We start from the raw sequence: 24,108 nt of genomic DNA, 5'->3' as shown, positions 1-24,108 counted from the left end.
ATGAAAAGCATTGCCAACAATAACTAAGAAATTTTGTTTTTAGAGCAAGCATTCTTGGCAATTATTATTTGTGGTAATTGTATCTCAAGCTGGTGTGATTTCATAAACAGAGTGATCTCACACAGAGCTAGGAATAACACCTTTTCTTTTTTTCAATATTCCTCATGAAAACTAAGTGAAGAATTACAAACAATCTCTCCCAGTTTCACAAACTCACCAAAAAGAATTAAAGTAAATTTTCAGCCACACCTTGTCTATCATTGCTGTGGTGGTCATGGGACATGGGCTGGCCAACAGACCCTTGACACCCCTCTGCTCTTTGCTGCCTCACCAGTTCTCATTCCTGTAAATCACAAACATTTTTACTTATCTGGCTCTAAATTGTAAATAAAGCTTAAAATTATGTTCAACACAGTCAGTAAATACTATAAATCCCACAGTGTGTGTATGCAGTCATACACAAACAGGATCATGAAAACTGATTTGGAAATGCAGCTATGTAAAACAATTGTTTCAGGGATTTCTCCTGTAATTCCTTTATTGAACTGGAGATAATCTCTTATCCATCATTGTTGCTTTAAATTTATTAAATCAAATGCCTCCAACAGATCTAAGAATGGGCTATAAAGCCAAAATGAGGTAAATTTTAATTTTAAAAATTCAGAACACTTAACAGGGAAGTCCTTGCATGGGGGTCAAGCCACTCCTTAACTATATTTCAGCTTCTCCCCTCCACATGCTGCTGTAACACACAGAGCTACAAGAACAGCCCTTGATGATTTAGCTCTTCCACGCTGAGAAACTTGAAAACTTGTTCTCCATCTTATTGATTTGAAACAGTTTTAGTCTGAACTACAGACACAAGAGTTCAGGTTAACCGTTCCATTTACAAAAATAAAAAATAAGAAGTCTGCAAGAACAAGGAACCAAATTAAACTATCACAGCCAGGCTCGAGATGAGCAGAATCATTCTTTAAAGTAGAACTCTTTATCCAATGTGTGTTTGTGCAACAAGGGTACAAGTTCTGTCACAGAGGTGCTGCAGGGCTGATGATAACAGGCTCCAGGGTGTGTTATGCTCAACAAATACGATTCCATATCTCCAAGGAACCCAACTGATTTTTTAAAAAACGCCCAAACTTCCCCTAAGCCATCCCACCCTCACAGGACTGCACGGGTGGAGGTGTGCACACACAATGGGTAATTTAACTTAGGGTTAAATTGAACAAACTGAACATGTTTCTGCTCAGCAGAGGGGTTCTCAGACTGGCACTGTCACAGCAGCCTGCTCTTCAGCTGGGGGGAGTATCTGGAAAATTCACAGAGTGCATTATTGCTCAGAGTTCAGTGGAAATGTAAAACAAATACCAGTAAAAGCCCATTTACATTTTTATATTTCAAGAGACAACGCTGGCTCATTCATCTTCCCCCTGATGAAAAGGGAATCAGGCTCACACTCATTTGGTTAAAGCCCCAGGTAGCGCATGGAAAAGTGCTGTGGGATGTGATTGTGAGCAGGAACAGAGGCAAGCCCAGGGTGCTGGGATGGGAGCTGGTGCTGCAATATGCACGTGTGCTTTGGGGGCAGCAGAGCCTGCTACTGCTAGACAAATTCAGAGCTAAAAGGGTATGGCAGCCCTCCTCACTGTGGTGTGATTGCATTAGACTGAGCACAGCACAAGAAATAAATATTTAGACAGGGTGGATGGCAGCATGAACACATCTGAGTGTCAGCTCTGATCTCAGAGGGGTGAACAGCTCCGTGCTGCTCCTGTGCTCACCTGAAGCTCAGCACCTCATCCATCCCTGTGCCTGGCTCCTGGGCTCCCAAAAACCACAGCCAGTGGCCATCCATCACTGCCAGGGCATCCCCTGCTGCTGAGCATCACGAAGGAAAGGGAAAAATCTCCAAGCCCTACAACACAACTGAGCTTCACTGCACACCAGGCAATCAAGAAATTTGTGAGCTTGAAACTTCCCAGGAGGTAGTGGGCTTAATTAAACTTAAAGCAGCTCATTGGAAAAGGGTGGTGTGACCCTCTTTCTGCCAGGCAGGCCCATGGAAACCCCTCATTGGTAGCTACCTTAGCTCTGAGTGTTAGCATAAATGTTTTCATATGCAAATCGAGCAGCATTCCTCAGTGCCCTGCCTACAGAGTGGCTTTATTGCTTCTCCCACACAGTCTGTGCCCAGCAAACAACAAAAGGCAACCTGTGTTTATAGGGCACTGGCCTGACATTCGAAAAATCTGTGCTCAAAATACTCAGCTGTGCCAAATGTCAGCAATGTGATGTGGGAGGTCAAACACTGCTCTGTCTCACAGTTGCCACATCAGGAAAAACTGGAACAATTTGTACCTCTCTAGCACTTAGCCTGTACAAACCATGGACTTTTCAGAATTACACAGAAGCACAGCCCTAAAACAAGGCAGGTACCCTCTCCATATTGTCAGTGCCATCTCACACAAGGAGAGGAGATAAAAAACACTGGGCCAGGTGCTACATCCTCTCCCTCCTGCTTCTCAGGCTGCCACAAAACCAACTCACACTGAGTGCGTCTGGTCAGTGCCACGGGCAGCCCCAGCCCTGTCTGGGCTTGGCAGCCACCAGCTGCTCCCTGGCACCTGGGACATGGCACAATGGCTGTGCCAGGGGGGTGTGGGCAATGAGAGCCCCTCTGGGGGCACAGAACGGGCTGTGGGCAATGACAGCCCCTCTGGGGGCACAGAGGTTTTGCCCATCAGGATGTGGGCAGACAAAATGCATCCCTTGTTGAAATGCAACAGAAGAATCAGAGGAATAAAAGTTAAGCTGCCAGTTTGTGCCAGCAGAGCTCCTGCTGGATTCAGACTAATTGCCCACCATTAACTGGAACTGGTGCACATTCTACTCTCTCTGTTTCAGGAGAAGCAATCATAGCTTCTCCTAAAGGGGTGAAGCACATTCCTTACAGTAAGGTTAGTTAGGGCAGGTGTCCCCAAAGATGCCACATCAGAGCCAGCCAGCTTCCTGGAGGGCTTCATCCCCACAGCAGAAAATGCTGTACCTCTAAAAAATCTCCATTGGGATGGGGAACCAAGCAGGTAAACAGCTAAAGACATTGTGCAATGATGCAGGTGAAGCCCAAAATGCTCATGGCAGTGGATTATCCAGAAAAGCACCACAGAAAGATGCTCAAGTGACCCAACAACACCTTCTGCTATGGGGTGTATTACAAAGATGCCATAAAAAAAAACCCACAAGCTGTAAATGACACCAACAAGGCGTGTGGATGGGGATTTTTGTGACACATCCTGCCAGTCTGAACATGACACAGCCTGAAATGAAAGCTGACAGCACAAAGGGAGGAAAAATTATCACAGTGATACAACCTGAGGTTGTAGCTGCCCAGATCCTGTTCTGACATCTGAAAAAGCACTGGCCCACAACAGTGAACCACGACAACTTAATTGCTGCTTCATGGTAATTACTGTTGGTTGGATGTTCTTCCTTCAACACACATTAGCCCATCTGAGCTAAGGTTGTTTGCTATCTCCTGGGCTCTCTAGCACCATCCCATTATATCTGAGCTACAACAGGGTCATCCCAAAAAACATGGCAGAACAGGATCAAGCAGTGCTGAAAACAGTGGAATGAAGCACCCAGAATCCATAATAGTTTCTTCTGTGCTGCTTTTGAACGTTGCTGAACTTTCCTGGCAACTGTTCAAGCATTCTCACTCCTCAGCCACTGCTGCTCAGCCAAGGCTCTATGGTGGCAAGGAGAAAATACTGTAATTGTCTGAAAAGAGGACAGCAAAGTTTAAGTGCAGCAAGAAAAAAAAAAAAAACAAAACCAAAAAAATACCAACAAATTTGTAGAGGTGAAGGAAAACTGTAAACATAAGCATGGTTTTCTTCTAAATTAACACTGTGGCTTCACACACCCAGTAGAGTGCACTGCAAAAACCCATCAGTTCACATCCCTGCCCAGCAGCAGCAAGACATAGCCAGCACAAAATCTGCCTTTATTATGGGCTACCCAATGCATTCTAATGTGCCTGATTTCCCATGGTGAAGTGGTTTAAATTTGAAGGTTTGGGGATATAGTAATAGGTATGGGATAAGATGGAGGGTTTGGGGTCTTGTCTCTGTGTGCCATCCCACAGGGACAGTGAACTCAATTCTCACTAGGAACACAGCAAAGTTGCCTCTTCTTGGCCAATAAATTGCATCTAATGGCTGGAGTTGCCAGGAATTGAGGCAGATTCTACACATCCATTCCAGGCACCCCAAACACACAGGAAGGCGTGGGAGCTTGTTTGTAAACCTGTAACACAGCAGTGGAGGAAACAAAGAGAAATGGCTAATTTGTTCTAATAAATTCATTCAAGCCAAGCAGGTAGCTGCCAATTGCTCTGTTTAAAAAGCTCCTATTAACAGTGGCAGTTTTTCATGTGAAGTGTTTTGATTGTGACTATGCACACTGTCACCTGAATTACTGCGAAGATGAAACTATTGATTTTGCCAGTGTCTGTGCTCAAGGAAGAAAAAAAAAAAAAAACCCTAGGTGTTCTTTCTTTCAGTCTATCCCTACTCACCCAAGCACTACAGAAGTGTTTCAGAGCACTGAAGTCCTCTTCAGTCTTGATTAAACCTTTTATTCAGTGTAGTTCCCAAGATTTTTGGTGAGGACGCTTTTCCTGCATCGTGTTGTGCCTTCAAAGGGCTGCACAAGGCAACGTGGCAGAAACTCCTTGGTGGCCTGGCCAGTCCCAGCATGCAGCAGGATATCACTTCATGGGATTGAACCCTGCCTGTTGCATTTCTAAATGCTTTCACTCAGGTGTTTCCATGCTGTTGTTCTCCCTTACTGGCTGAGGTTGAAACAAGCACAAATCACAAAGCAAGGTGCCTGACAAGGCCACGTCTTCCATTTCGGTCTTGATGCAGCTCACATAAAGCAAATTTGACAAAACTACAGTGGGAAATTTGAAGCTCAATCCCCAGGTACATCACAGATGCAGGAAACACTCAAGGACGAATTTCTGACAAAACAGCTCAGCTCTGCCTCCTGTTTGGCTGCAGATTTCAACAGTTGTCTGCAGAACTGCTGCAGGGCTGCTGGAGCAGGAGATTTCAAAGCTACCAAGCCAGAGGGAAGCCTGAATGAGTACCTGAGCAAAAGGCATGGATGTATTTCTTGCCCACTTGAGCCCTCCAGCTGCCTTGTTGTCCAGCACTTTGCCTCCTCCAAGGCACTGGAGGCAGTGTCTGTCCCCACGGGGCTAGAATCTTATTAAAGAGCAAGAGAGAAATTGCCAACTAGTGTTAATTCTCCTCACCTGCTTACAATTAGGAAAGTTTGCTTTAGAGAGATAAAAGGAGTTGCTTTAAGCACACCTGTGACTGAGATCTGGTGCCTCAGACTTGATCTTGATGATCAAAACCCCTAAAATGGATGGACAGATTAGGGACACCTGGTCAGGGGTTCATTTACAACAATGCTCACTTCAAATCACCACTGGCCCCAATTAGCCCACAGGCAGAGGAAATGTCTTCAGAGAGCACATTTTTTTTTTATCCCTGCTTCCAAAGGAGCACGATTAAAAGAGTTCAGGGTATCTTTACCACAGTGGGAGCATCAAGTCAAATGTGAAATAAGCAGGGAAGGCAAGCAGATCACTTATTTCCCCTGGGAGAAAATGATGCATGCTGACAGGCTGATAAAACCACTAAAACCTGATCCTGCTCATCACATGGCAGGGTCAAACAAATCCCATGGAAATCTCTGCAGAACTTCCCACAGGCTGTACAACAGGCAAAGCAATGCCAGGCAAGCATTAAGAGGAGGAATTAACAGTGCACTAAATGCTTCAACACTTTGGAACTCTTTGAAACACATTTCCCCACCCAAGTCTTTAGAGCTGAAAATCCCTCCCCAAGAAGTAAGCTTTAAGAACCACACAGGAATTCAAAGAGTGGATAAAAACACCACGCAGGAGGTCAGAGTGAAACACTAATAAAGACAGGACTCTTCAGAGATGTTTCACTGGTGGGATTGAACTTTCCCATGGCACCTCTGTGCACTTCCATAGCTCAGTTCTGCCAAGTGTAGATGATAATTTTTGGCACTCCCCTTCATCTAACCCTCACTGTGCACAGTTTTTCCCCATGCTGTTGCCCTCCCAATCATCCTTCTGACTGTTCCCAGTGTCTATAGTGGAATGCACTGGGTCTGGGGTTAGCCAGACTGCCTGGACTCTGTGCCTCTGGTTTTTGGATCATCTCCTCCTGCACAAGGATCCCATGTCTCAGGGCGCATCACTGCTTGTTTTAAAACAGATAATAAATTGCATTTTGAACTCTCTGCATTCATCTCACCATAATGCCAAAGCCACCCTTCACTTGTTAAACTGCCAAATACTCTACAGACAGGCACCACCCATCATCAGTGAAGAAGAAGCCCATCCACAAGCTTTCAGATTCCAGCTCTGCAAGGAGCAGCAGGTAGGAGAAAACCCCTCGCCATGGGAGTCAGCTCTGTTATCATCTGTGACACACACTCAATTTTCAAGGAACCAAACTGGCTGTGGAGGCTGAAAGCCAAGGCCTGCAGCTCAGTTGGAAGGGCTGAAGTGCTCGGATGAGAAAGCCCATATGCATCCAAGGGCTCTTGGACTGCTCTAATTTTTCATAGTCAGGCTGCTGGGCAAACTGGACACTGTCACTCTGTGCACAAGCTGCCAGGGCAGGCTGTGTGCTTGGCCAGCTCCTCAGCACAAGCAAAATGGCACTGTCCAGACAAGAATCAACAAAGAACCATTTAAAATGGATTCTTCTCTTGAAGAGATGTCCTGGTTTGAAGAACAAGTGTCTGCCAATAAAGGCAGAAGCTTCTCTTTTAAATGGAGAATGTAAACCCCTTCCCTCCAAATTATTATAATTTTGAAATTAAGGGGCTCTCAGGCAAAGATATGGGAATTAGGAATAACAGCACTTTACTAGGAAAATTAAAATAGAAATGCAGTATTACAAAGAACAATCCCAAACACTGGCAGAGTCAGAATCCAAGCTGACACCTGTCAGTCAGTCAGGGTGTTGGCAGCAGCCCCATTCAATGGTGGCTGCATCCTCCTGCAGTGGCAGATGTGGTTCAGCTGGAGCAGTGCTCCTGGAGAAGGTGCAGTTTTCCTCCAAGGTAAAGTTATGATGTAGAAGGGCCTGGCTTTCCTCTGGATCCAGTGAAAAAAGGCTTCTCTGCTATTCCAAATCTCAGTTTTTATCTGGGTAGGAAAGGCTTGGCTGCTCCCCTGGCTGGAGCATCTCCCAGTGGGATGATGTAATTTTATCAGTCACACAGTGGCACTGAATGGGCCATTAACAGGACATATCTCCTGGAGGGAGGATGGGTTGTGGAAAAGATAAAGATGATTGCCCCAGCTGTTTTTTAACACCTGGCCCATTAGCAGAAGGTATCTCCCCCAGAGATAAGGATCACTGCCCCAGCTGGGTTCAACAGATGGTGATAGAAAACATACTTTTGGTCACATCCTGTATTTGCAAGCTAACACAAGAGAGAAGGTTCTCTCAGTGCCCCAAGCAGCCCTGCCCACCCTGACCCTGAGTGCATCAGCATGGAGTGCTCCTGTCTCTTCCCCCCAGCTGTCCTTGCTAGGAGCAATGAGCAGGAACATCCTCCTTTTGGGCAGATGAAAAGCTGCAGGACAGGACAAGAAGAAACCTCCCCTGAGCTCTTTATAAGCAGGTCCCATCAAATCCTTTCCCACTTTACCTAACCTCCCTAAAAATCCTTTTTAATCCACACACCCAGTGCTCTGTGGCAACACAGCACAGAACTAATACAAAACAACAGAAAAGAAAAACTGAAAAAACCATTTCAATTAACTTTTTATGACTTCTTGAAAACCATCTGTGTAATTTTGCAGCGTTTCCTTTTAATCCCACTGACAGAATTATGTTCATCTGCCTGAAACACTGCATTTGTTGTGACTACCACAAGACCTCATTTAGTGGACGTCACGGCCCATTACCTATTTTTAATAGGGAGTCACTGTCTCTCCAGTCTGTGTGTGCTGCAGCAGACACTGCAGCTCCTGCCCAGCAGCACAGGATAAGGAGGCTTTGCCTGTACACCTGGCTGCAGATGTTTTGGAGCCCTGTCCCCTCGTTGCTTCATCCCAATGAAAATTGGGATGGAAATTCAGTTTTTGATCTTTGCAAGAGACTAAGAGCGAGACAATAGCTTTGAAAGAGTATTAGTGGGGCAATTGCACAGAGCTGGTCCATCAGCTCCAGGAGGCATTTTGAACATAGTTAAAGAGCAGGGATGGCAAAACCACCACTGCCCAAAATCCAACCTTCAGCTGGCAGAGTTCAAGACTGATGAGGGCCTGCAGCAGGTTATGCCTGTCCCCAAGGCTCCCTGACACTCTCTTCTCACATCAGGTCTCTCTCAATCTGCCTGTCAGAGTAAATATCAGAATGATTCTTTCAAGTGTTTGTCTCCCCCACTGCCACAATGACATGAAAGGCTTACTCACCAAAAATTAGGTAGCAGTTGTGTTGCACTGTGTAAATATTTGAAATGGAGATTTCTTGGGAAAGTGAGGGGTTGGGGTTATTTTTTTTCTACAAATCCAAATGCTGTCAGAATTGTATGTGATAAAAAAAAAAAAAGTGATAAAAAATTCATAACAGCCCCTCCAGGCTAGAAGAGAGGCTGCTTATTGTATTTACTAAGCCTCTGCATGGGAGCCTAAAGCCTGATTTCACACCAATCCACTCATTAAACATCCAGATCAACATTGTACAGATTAGGGTGAAATGTAAACAGCAACAGATCTGCTGCAGGGATCACAGCACACAGGAAACAAAAGCCCCAGACTTCTTTTTTTTCTGTAAAATCATCCTTTCAGCAGCACCAATAAGCACCTTGCTCCTCCCTGCTGTGTTCTCCCTCACCTGTCCCACTCCCCCAGGTTTTGCTGAGGGATCAACAGCCTGCACTGAAGCATGGGAGCCAGTGGGTGACATGATTTTTCATGAATCCACAATCTCATTTATTCCATGGTGCTCTCCTGGGAAAAGCCACATCATCCTATTGACTGTTTTTTGAGCAGTTTCCCTGGCTGAAGAGGAAGGACTGCTCACACAAAGATGAGCTCTGTGTGGTCTCCCCTGTGTATGTTTTCTCCATCTTAATGAGCTTACACAGGAAAGGTTAAAGCTAATATCAGAGATACCAATTGCTCAAAATCATGATCTGATAGGGAGAGATTATCACTCTGAAATGGCTCATTTAAAAGGAGGCAGCTAATAGCTACACTTAGACTCTGGAAAATCTTTCAGAATATATAGTATCCCTACACTCACAATGTGGTATTTTGGTTTTTTAAAAACAAGCAAACAAACAAAAAAATCTCAGGTTGCAGCTACTCAGTCTGAGGTATCAGTACTCTGTCTTACATTCATGGTTCTGTGCTTTTAAAGCATAATTTTATTTTTTTTCCTCCTCCATGAAGATTACAAATTACAGTGCTTTCAGGGAGATGAGAGAAGCCTTCTACACCCAAGGATCTCCAGCACACTCATGTCCTACTTTACACAGAGAGCCCACCCCAGTACAACTTCTGCAGGTCTTTGCTCATGCAAGAGGAGAAAGGAAACTCTTATTTCCATTGCAGGAATAGCTACACACTCCATGGAAGATCATGGCTGTTCTGTGTCAAGCACACAAATACACAAATAAAGTCCTACCTTGGAAAGCCTGAGTCTAACTATAGGACTGATGGGTTGTAGAAAAGGATCAAAAATCTGCCCCATCAGGACCAACACCCACAATACAGCCCAGATGAGACAGCACAACAGGAAACCCATGCCATAAAAATAAAAATAAATAAATTTATGAATGCCTCAAAGAACATTAAAGTGGAATTATAATCCATGTTTCCTGGAAACCCATCTCAGAGCCATTCCTGCCATTTTCTCCCACAGCAGAATTTCCCTGAAAACCAGAACAGCAGCTGGAGATGCTCTGCAGCAATCTGTCTCATTTCACAAAAAAAGCTCAAGCCTTTTGATTCACAGCATTTTCTGGGGGCACAGGCCAACACACTTTACACAGAGGAATTCTTTTTCAGACTTGGGTTTCTGAAATGCTGCAAGAAAAAAAAAAAAAAAAAAAAAAAGAAAAAAAAAGGCAAAAAAAGCAGTGTCCACCATGGGTTTAAACTGCAAAACTGAGGCTGTAATGGAGGGAGGATTCCATCTCTTTTGGGTCCCCATCTCTGCTCACACAACAGCTGAGATTTGGTGAAGAACAGATCAACCCAGGCCACATTTCACAGCCTAGAAAGGGACAACTGGTGTTGTCTGAAGGAGCAGAAGAAGGACAAGATGTAGGTATTAAAATACATGTCCTCCATGCACTGCCAGAGGTAAAAACCTTATTTCTCTGAGAATTCACCCTCCAGGATCCTCCTCCTTCCCTAATGGCAATCATTTCTACATTTGTCTGAAGAAATGTGAAACAGAACTCATTACAAAGATAAATGAGCTAAAAACACAAGTCTCCACAAAGTGACAAAAGCAAGTTGAACAGACCCAGAGCACAGACCCAGGTCAATCTGCCCCATAAAATAATTTGGTGGCAAAATTTCTCTGCACCTCTGGTGCAGAAGAATGGAATCTTGCAAGCTGGCTGACCAGAACCAGCATTGTGACAGTGGACCAGGGGACTAAAGCAGATTCTCTCCTGTTGAGGCTGATACCCACCAGAATCACATTTAGCCATCCCAGCCCCAGGCTGTCTAATTAAGTATAATCACAAGCTGCTCCTGCTCCTTGTTGTGCAGCTCCAAGATATGCAGGGCTGCCTGGCTTTTAAACATGCCACTTTTTAAAAGCCAAGCTGCTCATGTTTTGAGGAGAGCAGAAGTACTATTCATTGGGCAGCCTAGAACTTCTGTAGACACTGCTGAGGTTTACTTCTATTTGCCCCAAGAAAGAAAAAATAAATAAATGACACCACCAGAAGGAAAGAGGACAAGTTCTCCCAACTGCAAAGTGAGGGAAGCATCAGGTAGAGTAGAACATAAAGCTTTTTCAAAGCATATCCAAATTTTCCATGACCTTCCTACTCTTAACAATTTTATTTGAATCCTAGAGAAAACACTCTCCAGCAACAAAAACAGCATTTCCTCCCAGGGACAGGGCTACAGTGGCAAGGGGCTCCCAGACAGCTTTTAACCAAACAGAGAGCAATAAATACAATAAAACCAATAAAACCAGCAGCCACAGCCACAGAAACAGAGGAAAGAGCCTGGTCCCTGTGTTTAACTGGAGCATTCAGAGATCAGAGCTTAGGTGTGCCCATCCTGACCAATTCTGGCAGGGGTTTGCAGATTACAAAACCAGCACAAGCTGAGTGAGAAGTTCTAAGCCCTGGTCTCCAGTGAAATTGGCTGCCACTGGGTGTGGGTGCAGGAGGAAAGGACATGCTTCCATGCATTTTGGGTTAATGCAGTGGGAGAAAGAATGGGAGTTTGGGCTAAACACCAGCTTCTGGGGACTGTCCAAGGCTGATCCTGCCTGGGCTGGATAGACTTAGCCTAAAAATTATCTGTAGAAACCAATTCCTAAAATCATGAAAAAAATATAATTCTAGACAAGACCCAGCTTTTCTATTGTTTTATTTTGTTGGGTTTTGTTTTTTTTTTTCCTCTCTCTATGTGCTCTTATTTGGCATGAATGCAATGACATTCACGTATTCAAGTCCTGAAGGAATTAGGTAAACACAAATCTTTTGGTTCACTGGCTATTCTAGAGACTTGAAGCAGTGATTATCACTGCTGGAACTCCATGCATTTCCCTGCCAGGTCTAGTTATTAAAGAAATTTTACACATTTGGTGAAGGATTCCCCCTGCCTTCCAGAAAAGATGAAATCCTCTTTGCAGCTCATGTCATTTACATGTCTAATCTTTTTGGTTCTGCCCATCAGCTCTGCCCAGCATGCCCTTTAGAGCTGAAACCCCTGATCAGAAAAGCCAGATGAAATACATTATTTATGATTCAGAAAAATCAGATTTCAAACCTGTGGCTTTCCTTGAGATGCTTTTTTCTTGCTTGTTTGGATACACAGCTTCAGTTCATAATTTGCTGCCTGCCATTTATGCTCTTATTGCAAACAAAGATACATGGTCAGTGTGTTTTCCAAATGCTCACCACCATGACCCTAAAGCTCTTTTAAAAAAGTTTGTGGTGGGTGTTTGTTCCATCACATCCCTTCCCTCTGCTCAATTAATAAAATAAGCACAGAGCTCCTCATCCTGTCCCAAAACAAGGATGGTGGTACCAATTTCCAGCATACAAATATTCTAGACCTCAGGTTTGCAGGAGGATGCATCACCTTTCCCCAGCCCACCTGCCATGGAGAAAAGCACCAAGTTACTCTGGAAAGTATCTGCAAAAGTGGGATCTTTAGGGAAAGTACTACACAAAAAAGTTCTGGTTACAGACTGACTGTTGCCAGCTTAAACCAGTGAGTCATCCCTTCTGTCCTGTCCTGGGGAAAGCTGCAACAACAACAGCAGTGATCTCCATTTCACCAGAACACAATGTTCCAAATATGACAACAGCAAGGATCACTGCAGTTCTTTAATAAAATTTAAATATTGTTTGTTTTCAGTGACTCACCCAAATACCTCTAAAGTTATTAAAACTGGCTAGCTACAGGGCTCATGCCATGTCCCACCATGCACAACTGAGAAACACTGCAGCTTTATGTTGCTTACACTCCCTCACAGTATTAAAAACACACTGAAAATTAGCTTGCTCAATGGATAATTTTCTTTAACCATCAGACCGAATTCCATAAATTACAGAAACATAACAAACAGATCAATAGGTCCATTGAGGTAAGGGAGTGAGAGAGGATGATTCCTCCCAACATATTATCAATATCCAGAAAAATTAGCATTGTGTGCCTCAGCAGGACTGGCTCTATCCAAGAAGCAGAGTGTGACCCATTGATTCTGAAACTCCTGGCCCAGCACAAGAGAGGTCGTGCCCACTGCTGGATGCTGCCATTCTCTGCACAGTGAATGCAGCAAACAACAACAAAAAAAATACACTAGCACAATTAAATCAATTACAGCATTAGTGTATCAGTGTCATTGCTTATTCTGGAAGGCTTGCAAAGGGCTAAATGTAAAAAACATCTCTGCCAGGGAATTAATATTCCAAGAGGTGTTAAAACATAGGTATTAGCTATATAGAGCAGCTCCTCCTGTGCTTATCAGCACCATTCATCACGAGGCAGGGATGAGAAGCTCCCTGCAAACAAAGCAGAGCAAGCTGGTGCTGCTTGTGATCTGATTTGTTTTGACACGAGTGCGTTGTTGAACATTTGCCATTGTGCTTTTGTAGGATGAGGCATTTAGTGCTGGGCTGGCCCCCTCCCTCCCTGACATTACACTGCTGCTCAACCAAAAATGTTTAATTTGCAGGCACGTACAATTCCCTTTTTGATTATCTATCTCCCCACACAATAAAACCCAGCTGATGCAGAACTCTACAAGTGCTGCCAAGTCAAACTGCAGGCAAAGGTTCATTTAGCGACACAGAAACACCTCTGAAATTCTCATTTATTGCATTCTGCTGCCAATCACATTAATTCCAACACAAATGTCAAAATAAGACTAATAAAAAGTTGCCTGATTAAAGAAGTGAGAAGCAAGGATGACTTCCTATCTGTAGTTTAAAACAAAAGGTTCATTCAAATTAAGCAATTCCCTTCCTCTTCTGCACCTGCAGGCAAACACAAACTCTCTAAAACAAGAGGCAAATATTTAACTGGGATAAAGTTGGCAAGAACTCAGCACCAAGAACTTGTCTTCAGTGATTAATGAAACAAACCTCTGCCTCCCCAGGCAGATGTTTGATATATTCACCTTTTACACCTCCACACCCCAAGTCCACTATAGCAAAACTTTAGGAATTTAATCACAGAATGGTTGGGGTTGAAAGGGACCTTAGGGACCCTCCACTTACCACAGGCAGGGACACCTTTCACTAGACCAGGCTGCTCAGAGTTCCATCCAGCCTGGCCTTGAACACTTCCAGGGATGGGAAAGCCACAGCCTCCCTGGGAAACCTGTTTCAAGGTCTCACCAACCCCACAGTAAAGAATTTCTTCCTAATGCCTAGTAAAAAGCTGCCCTTCTTCAGCTTATGGCCATTTCCCCTTGTAGTCTCATGTTCCAGACAATATTTTACTCATACCATCATTTTATCCTGTACAAGATTTCATTATTTTTAATATATATTGAGGTCTTGTGACCTGAAAAATGCAAGAAATTATATTCCTGAGCAGAGACTGCTTGCCTCTATGGCACTAAAATCTGCAAGAAACAGCCCATAAATGTGGCCCACTCAGCATACACAGAGTGTAAATAAGCATTAGAAGGATCTTTTTTTCTTTTGATGTATAAACATATGTATTTGGTTTATGTCTTATAACTGATGTCTTTGTTAAAGGATATTCCCTACTGAAAAAGATGTATTTGTATGTAGTGTAGGAAACACCATATTTAAGACAGCAAATCCAGCCTTGATCTTTCCCTCTTCTGCACATGAGTTTTGATGCCCTTTTTGCTAATAGTATCAAACCCATTTATAGGATTCCCTTCCTTCTTCACCAAGCAGGCTTGGCCCTAGCTCAGAGCTGCTCAGGGAAGTGCAGCTTCCTCAGATGCCCAGTTTTCTCAGATGCCCCTGAGCTCACTGCATGCACAGAAATCTTTCCTCTGCCAACCTGCAGACTGAAGTGGGTGGACACAAACCTCTCTGGCACACAGGGTGTCTCATCAAACACCTCTCCTACAGTTACATCTCTTGGAGGCTCTTGGGTCTGCACATTGACTGCATATTTTGTCTGTGATTTGGATCTTGCTAGGGGAGAAGAAATGGGGAAGAGAAGAGGAAGAGGAAGAGGAAGAGGAAGAGGAAGAGGAAGAGGAAGAGGAAGAGGAAGAGGAAGAGGAAGAGGAAGAGGAAGAGGAAGAGGAAGAGGAAGAGGAAGAGGATCCTGCCAGGATGCCTCTTCCCAGTGCCCCTGGAAGGAAACTGTACCAGCACTTGGCTGTCCTGCCCGTTCACCCTCTCTATTTCCCAGCCTAAACCAAATCATGAACACCTTGAAGTGGATTTGCCCTCTCATAGGTATTTCTTAGCTTTAGGATGACAAGAAAAATCAGATTTGTGTTACCAGGGATGAAGACAAACTGCTCACAGAAAATACATAAGCAGTGTTTCTAAGCTGAGTGCAAAATTCCCATCCAAGTAATGGGTGTGCTTGGGGCAGCTCTAAAACAAACACAGATAAATAAATAAATGCCAAGAAGGGCAATTCTGATCTTCTCAACAGTGATAATGTGGCCCTAATTTGGGATTATCAAGTTGCTCATGGGCTGAGGGTTTACTTGCAGTACCAGGGTGAATGAAACCTCAGCCTCTGGAGGTTGTGCAGTGCCACCCCTGCCCATAGCAGATGCAGCTCCTGCCCAAAATCAACGCCCCTGCCCTTCCTTCACCCATGTACAGCCAGGATCAAAGCAGCCATCACCCAGACTGTTTTCACTAAGCACATCCTACCAGGGGAAAATTAAGCTTCCTGTGTCACAGCTGCACAGAAATAGCTCATGAAGTTACAAGCCATTCAACACAAAAACCCTGCACTGAGCTGCCTGATTGATCCATTGCCGTCTCTGCCAATAAAGTAAAACCAGAGCTTCGCCATATTTTAATGTGATGGTAACTGAGAATTACAGGGGCTTGAGCAATTCTTAACTTCTCTCACCTTCATATCCTATCTCAGAGTAACCACTGAAGCAGCATTTCCTATATAAGGCACACAGAGCCAAAGTGCTAATCTGTCCCTGCAGACCTTATGGTGCACTTTGCTGCAAAAGCAATTTTTATCTTTTAACTCCAGCATCCTCTAAGTGAGCAAGGCATTTCCAAAATTGTCTCATGGTACCAAAGACTAGGAGCTGGTGGGCTATCCTTTTACCCTTTTCCTTAAGACACACACCTGTCATTCCAAAAAAAAAAAAAAAAAAAATTGCACCATGGTCTGCAGCAAACATTTAGGCAGGTTCTCTATTGTTTTCAAATGAAAACCAATTTTTTCCCCATTGTTTTCCAATGAAAACCAATGTTTTCCAACAGTCTTCCTTTTGAAATAAGGATGGAAAAGAAGTTGACATTATCCCCAGGGTCTTGGGTAGCAGGGACAGCAGTCCCTGTTTGCAAAGGCAAGGATCTCTAAAAAATCCAGTCAACACAGGTGGGCAAGGAAAAGAGCCAGTCTGCCACCCAAGTCTGCCCACAAGCTTTTTGACACAGAGATAAAACTTTAGTTTAAATGAAGCAATTTGCTTCAGTTAAACATGCAATTACAACGCTCAATCAAAGTAATAAATTAGCTGGGTAAAGGCAAAACCCCCAGAAGATTGAAAATTTTCTGAAAAATAGTGGCGTTTTAAAAGAACATCTGTCCCCACTGCATTTGCCACTTGATTGTTAAACATTTCACTTCCAACCAAAACAAGGCAATGCAATATTTCACTTTGCATCTACATTCCCTAGTTTTTTTCCTTTAATTCTGGGAAATAGGGGTAGGTAAGGCAAAAAAAAAAAAAAATGTTTTTGCTTCATCCTTCCTCCATGGACCATCAGGATGGATGTTCACATGCTTGTCAATAGTCCCTGCAGTAAAGTCAAGAGTTTTATAAAATAAATCTTGTCCCATTAAGAGAAGTTGGTAGTGCAAGACCTTCCATGCTCTGAAATGTGCCATTAGGACTGGGTTTGTCATGGCAGTGTTTCTTTTCACAGACATTTCAGAGGAAGCCACAGGTGTGGTTCCTCCTGTGGTGACAGGAGTTATTTCCACTATAATGCTGTGACAATGCACCAGCACAGATCATTACTGGACAGCACATTTCCAGTTATTGTGTTCTGCTGCAGACAGAAGCTTCCACTGGAATTACACTGGCTGAACCTGAACAGAAGTGCTGAAACTATTTTCAAAACACTTATAAACTGAGTTGCTTACACAGACACTGCAGGTGAATTTAAAACAATGGCTGGGGGTTGAAAAATAATTATTCTATGGATAGTTCACTACAGAAAGTCTAAAAAAAATGGGTAACAAAAGGTTGGTGCAGAAGTCCCTGAACACTGCAGCAGCAGCTGTAAATCAGCAGCTTTGTGTACAACACTGATAAAAAATCAGATTGTTCTCACCACCTCTTCATTGGGTGCTTTCCCTTGGCTTGGTGAGCTTGGAGGAGAGTGAGCCCTGTGTGCTATTCAGAGCATGACTGCTTTGCTCTGGCTGCATTTCTCTGCCTCACATAAGGCCCCCCTTTGTGAAGAATACTTTTTTTTTTTTCCCCTTTTTAAAAGATTTTTAGAAGTACTAGGTGGTAAAGGGAGCACAAAGCTGTAATTTAGGCACGGTTGCAGGAATTAAGACCTGACATGTTAAGAGTGTGCAAATCAACAGAAAAACTTCTCTTCTGCAATCCCCACATTATTTTCAGGAAATGAAAACTATTGAGAAATGAAACTATTCAGAAAGTAAGAGTGACCATCACAGAGAGCTGCTACAGAACATCCCAGATACCTGATTTCTCTTTTCTCATGGAAAAGTTTCAGACTGCCCCAATCTGGGTACAGCTCCAACACAAGCCTTGTTCAGTCCCTTTCAAAGGATTTATTTTCACAGAAATCAAAACTGGTGCATCAGATAACCAGGAAGGACTGTCTCCAAACTCTCCTCCCTGGAAAGCCAGCAGGGGACGCTCAGACTAGAAACAAAAGTCCCTTTCACTGTGGCCATAAAGCACAAAATAAATAAAATAAAAAAAAACAAGGTCAGCCTTTTTTCCAGGCTACTAATCAGAGCCTGCAGATGGAAAGGAATAAATGTCCAAAAAATATTACTCATACTGCCCCAGATGCAGGAGGAAATAGCTCCATGCCTCAAAAAAAGGCAGGATGCAAAGTCACAACTCACTGCCATGGGATTGCTCTCCTCTGTCCCCATTGCCCATGGAGCCTGCCATCCTCTGTCCCCTTTTAAAGCTCAAGGAAGAAACATCCAAGGTTGGTTTGAGCCTCCTGGGGCCCCTTCTCAACTGATTCCCCAAAGAATTTTTAAATTCCAAAGGAAAATGGGGAAAAAAAAGCCATAAAACCAACAACAAATAACAAACAAAAACAAAAATCCAAAAAGACGAATAGCAAAATAACACCCCCAAAAAAACAAAACCAGAAAAAAAATCCCAAAAAATACCCCCAAAAAACCCCCAAAAAATTAAAAACAAGGAAAACACCCCAAACCAATAAAACAAATAAACCCCCCAAACTTTCAGCCCTTTCCACTGCAGCCAGACATGAAGCCATGTGCATTTATACCCCCATGACTCTTTCCTCCTGCCCTCCTTCCACCAACACGCCTCCCTTTCCACTTAATTTTTTTGTTTTGTTTTGTTTTGACTATTTATTTAATTTAATATCTTAGAAAAGCTAGGTCATGAGCTATCTGATGACTTTGTAAATGCAAAGGGCCAATGTTGTGGAACAGACAATCTAATGACATAGTGTTTAGTGTTCCCTAAAGCAGGAGACAGATGAAGAGAAACGGTGAACCAGCAACCTTAGCATAATTAAGACAAGCCTGAGTGCTTGCTGGAGTGCCATTACATTAATCTCACATCAGTGGCACCTGGCTGAAATTTATGAGATATGTAAAAAGGGCCTTTCCCACTGACCTTGATGAGACACTGTTATTTATCACGTGAGAGAGCAGGCAAGGATGCAGGCTGGGAGGGGGGACAGGGAGCAGAGTGGACTAAATAAAATCTGCTTACAGCTGGGATTTTCAACCAGAGTAGTCCTGTGCAGTAGTCACATCTGGCAACTATAATCAATCAATTTTTTTGTATTACTGATTTTTTTTTTTTTTTTGGTATTACTGAAACACCACAGAAGAAAACAGCAGAGCCACCCAGCTTTGTGAAGATGAAACCCAGATTTTGCAAAGGTTTTACATCCAAGAATTCACTCTTAGTTTTGGAAATGCTCCTGCCCTGAAATAAAATGAAATTTGTACATGGAAAGGCAATCTCACGTTGGAAGAACACCTCTGCACTAAAATTATACAGCACAAAATTAACACAATTGCATGATTTGATGCATTTTATGATGTTCTAAAAGTACCCCAAAAAAAATGAGGAGGATGAAATTTTAGGACAAATATTTACTCCCTAGAGGAAAAAAAATCCATATAAAACCTTGAAATATTATAATAATATTTTAAATACCTTAAAATACTATAATAAATATTATATTATATTATACATAACTTTATGTTATATATAACCATATAATTATATTATATATATATTATATATATAACTGAGAGTCCCCAGTAGCCAGTGATTGTGACTGCAGACCCTGAATATGCAGAGCTGGACCCAAGACCTCAAACTGGCACCTCTCTGCCTAAACAACACCTCTGTTTCCATTTTATAGAACCCAGGGCTAGCAGAGAATAGGAAAGCAAAGGATCCACTGCACCAAGTTCAGAATGGTCAATTCTCCTGAGAAATTGCCATTGGAAACTCTTCCTAAAAGTCAGGCAAGAAAAACCACCAAATCTTATTTCTTCAGCACTAATATTTTTCTTTTTTTCTTCCCAGAGAACAAAAGATCTTTTTGGGGTGTGTGTGTGCAGTTGTGGGGAAATACCCTCACACATTTTGAGCTGTTGCTTTGTGATCTCCAGCCAAAACCCAAGAAAATAATTTGTCAAAGGCTCCAGTGTGACTGAAACAAGGCAAAAAGGATGTGTGGCTTGATCTTTCTGCATTCCATCACAAGCTTGGTGACAGCTACCAGCAAAGTAATAACAGATGCTAAAGCTTCTGCCATTGGCACTGGTGCCGCCTAATAATAATAATAATAATAATAATAATAATAATAATAATAGTTGTTATTATTATTATTGCAGCAAGAGATCTCTCAGATTCACCATATAGGAAGTTTTGCCTTCTTAGCTGCAGATTCTTCCTTGCAATTTGAGCATGGGAACCCTTCCCTAAATAAATTTTTTCAGAAGATATTGCCTAAGGTTTTGTAAAAAGTGCTTTCCTGACCTCCCCTACTGCAGGGACTTCTCCCCAGCAGCTCCCAAAAAAAACCCCAAACCTTCTCAAGCACACCAGCTCACCTTCCTCTTTGCATGAGACATCAAAGAAAGGGGACCCAAAGCTTCTGTTGCCAGTGCCAAAATGCAGAGCTTTCATTTTCAAGCTGTAATCAAACGAACATGAAAGTCAATGGCTTCCCACAGACCTTGTCAAACACAAGGATGCTGCTCTGATGAAGCAAAGGCAAAGAAACTGTGACCTATACTTGTAAGAACACTAAGCAAGCAAAAAAAGAAAAATGTAATTGATTCCTGATGGGTAACTATTACACCCAGGCCAGGTTTTGTTTTTTTTCACCTGGGGAATGCCTCTTTATAGATGGAATTAAGAAATAAACTAAAATCAAAACTCCACATTATTTTAATCCTGGCAGGAGTATTATTTCAGGAAAAGGAATAAACTCCAAGCAGCATGGATTTTCAGCACCCCAACAAAAGCACAAGTCTCAAAAATGAGAGTACAGGAGGATTTGCTGGAGACCCCAGTCTGCTCCATCTTCCTGGCACAAATCCAGATGTCTTTCATCAAATAACACTCCCTAAGAGATAAAATCACACTCCCTACCAGACCCAGCATCTCTGAGCAAATCAAACAGGACTTGGTGCATTTCTGTTGAAATTTAGGAGTTGTGTTTTCAGACACTTCACACAGAGAGTTCCTATCTGATCTGGAGTTCAGTGGATTTGGTTTCAGACAGAAATTTGAACTCAAATTTCAGGGAAAGGCCCTTTAGATGTGGCACTCCCTTCTCCCTGTTTCACCAGCCCCTCCTAGCAAGATTTTGTGGTTCCCTCTGAAATATGGCACTTGCTGTCAGAGAAACCAGCACAACTTCTCATCCCAACTCTTACATGCTTATAATCACATATTATTTATAATTATAAATAATATAATTATAATTCTATAATATATATAATTATATCTTATATATAAGATATATAAGATATATATAAGATTATATATTATCTATATTATATAATACATATATTATATATTATATAATATATAGAATATTGCATATATTATATATATTATTTTTAATAATTAAATAGAAAGGGCAATTCTCCCTTTAAAAAAACAAAAGCAAAACAAATAAAAAAACACCCCAAAAAATAACAAATCCAAATACCAACAAACCAAAAAACAAAACAAACAAGCAAAAAACCCAACAAAAATGCCCAAAACCCACCAAAAAAAAAAAAAATAAAACCTGAAAAAAGAAAGCAGAAGGGTTTTTCTGATCCCTTCCCAGTACAAATATCATCGTGCAAAATTCAGTAAAGTCCGTCTATTTGCAGCTCAAAGGAAAAAAGAGAAAACCAACCAAACCCAAACTGGGATTTGCCAAAGATGGTAATAAGGGAAATGCCATGGCCTGCCCTGAATAAGCTTTCTATTAATATAAAATCACAAAGTGATCATGTCATTTCTTATTCAGAATTTTTTAATTCCAGAGAATTTCTTAAGCTAGGTTTGAAGAAAGAAGTTGTGAAGACACAAAAATCACTTAAATCCCTCAGCAATTGATTTATTAATGATGTTGCAAGTTTCCTTATAACAAATTAATTTTGTTATATTTTCAGGGACTACCCTTAGTGAACTAAATACACACAGGATTTTATTCAGACAAATATTGCTTCCTCCAGGTGACAACAGGAGTGCACAAAATGGTGCAATGATGGCAAGGACACCAGATCTGGTGACATGGCAACCAAGCAGCATCCTTTACATGCCAACTTCATCCAGCCTGCCATTATTCCTCAGCATCATTTTCACCTGATGGCTCTCTGCAGGGCTGCCTTCCCCCCATGCACACACCCCTGCAGGGAACAGGAAATACCTGAAAAATACCTGAACCCTCCTGGATTTCTCTCACAGCTAGAAATATTTTGGCCAAAGTCATGTTTTTAAACTGGTGCCTGAGAGAAAGGCTCAAATGGCAACATTATCCCGTGGAAAAAGTGTAGGACAGGAAGATAGCATGAATAGCAAACTGCAACAAAGAGGAACTATTTGCACATAAAAGGGGTTATCAAAGTTGCCATTCAACTTGTGTTAATCAACAGGTTCAGATAAGACTAAGTCCTCCTGGGATGGGCTCCATCAGACCTTCCAATTTAAATAACCTTGTTCAGAACTCCTTTTCATCACCTCACAAAGACTCCATTTTCCCTCTTTCTTGCTCTCCCTCTCTCTTTGTTGGTGCTGTTTACTCCCAAGTCTGTCTCTGAACTCTTTGTCTAATTAGCTCTTGATAGATCTGCTGCCCTGTTTCCACAAACATTTAATTCTGCCGTCAGTCCCATTTACATTGCAGCATGTTGCATTGTCTTTTACCAACCTAATTTTGTTTGAGAGAATGTAAATCCCATTAAGCAGTCACTATATACCTATTAGACTGTGGCACATAAACTCAAAACCCCTCCTCATTTATAAGGCCCAATTCATAAAGGATTTCTAGGACATTGCAATTTGTGCTCTCTCACAAACCACAGAAAATTCTTAAAGGCTGCAAAACTCTTTTCTTCAAGGTAATATTGTTGAACTGCCCAAAACACGACATGTTCCAGCCACTGCATACCAACAATAATGCTTTTATAATTCTAATGAGTCCCCAGGAAGTGCTCACTAATTAGAGCAGTGATTTAAAGTTGTCATTATGACTTGCTCTACGTCTACACTGGATTTCACTTCATTTTTTTGTCTGAGAAGAATACTTGGGTAAAGTGTCTGACAGTAACAAAACAGACTCTGACACATCCCTCTTTCTGCTAAGCTAACTACCACAACACAAGGAAAGAAAAGTCTGCATGAGACTCATGGATGTGATCAACAAGGTTTTGAAATTTCACCTGCAGTCAACTCTCATTCAAAATACAATCTTCATTTTGCCAAAAACCTTAGTGGCTCAGATGAAGTCAACTGTTGACTGAGGAAATTTTCTCAGCTCACACACAGGCAACCCAAAGTGCCAAGCCCACCCTGGTCATCCCCATTTCCCCTGCTACAGGCCAAAACAGCAGCAATATTTTGGAATATGTCAGAGCCCAGCTGCCCCATCAGTGCTCCCTGCCAGCCTAAAACAGCACTAAGGGAACAAGTGCTCTGTTCAGAATCATGTGGGTTCTTGGTGCTGGATACTGGCAGCAGCCTGGAGTCTCAAACAACACCAATTTATGGAGAATCCTTGCTCAACAACACCACAGCAGCAATGCTGCTCCTGCCAGAGTAGCCTGGGAGAGCTGGTTCCATCAGCTGACACTCTTCTCACACTGCAGCAAAACCTCCAAGTCAGGACTCAGAAGCAGCAAGAGGTAAAAACACTCACACAGATAACTAACAGGCACCAGGAAATTCAAAGCACCAGAAAACAGCCCCCTCTTGAAAATGAAGTCAACTTTTCCTTGGAGACTGAATGGATATTCCATTACTCATCCACTTGTCCACTTGGTACTGTCATGCACTCATTTAGTTGCATGGTTCTTATCAGCCATAATGCCCTATCTTATCAAGCACAGCTCCTCTACTGAATAAAAGCTTAGGATGAGGGCTTTCACAATCTCTGCCATTACACAGATGATCTGAAAGGATGAAACAATTACTAGCATGCCAGTAAGCACACAGAAGTGTGCCCATCTGCCAATAATTCCACCTATGGCTCCTATGCAGTCAGAAGTACTGTCTGTAATTACACCAAATGGAAGATACAGTTTTCAGTGCAGTTAAAAATTTTAATTTCAACATTATTTATAATCAAACAAGCTCAAACAGATTATTTTTTTCAGCCATGTCCATGCTTGCTTTACCCATAGCTTAATTTTAAAGC

General features: G+C 42.4%; 1 protein-coding gene across 3 annotated transcripts in view; it reads right to left on the bottom strand.

Annotated features, from left to right (window-relative positions):
* The window catches only part of ERBB4 (erb-b2 receptor tyrosine kinase 4), a 517,882-nt gene that overhangs the window by 367,470 nt on the left and 126,304 nt on the right, over positions 1 to 24,108 (bottom strand). The window lies entirely within an intron of this gene.

This window comes from Erithacus rubecula (genome assembly GCF_903797595.1).
Source record: "Erithacus rubecula genome assembly, chromosome: 8".
In the NCBI taxonomy this organism is placed as follows: Eukaryota; Metazoa; Chordata; class Aves; order Passeriformes; family Muscicapidae; genus Erithacus; species Erithacus rubecula.
The sequence above is the reverse complement of the archived record's forward strand: the minus strand, read 5'-3'. Positions and strand labels throughout refer to the sequence as shown.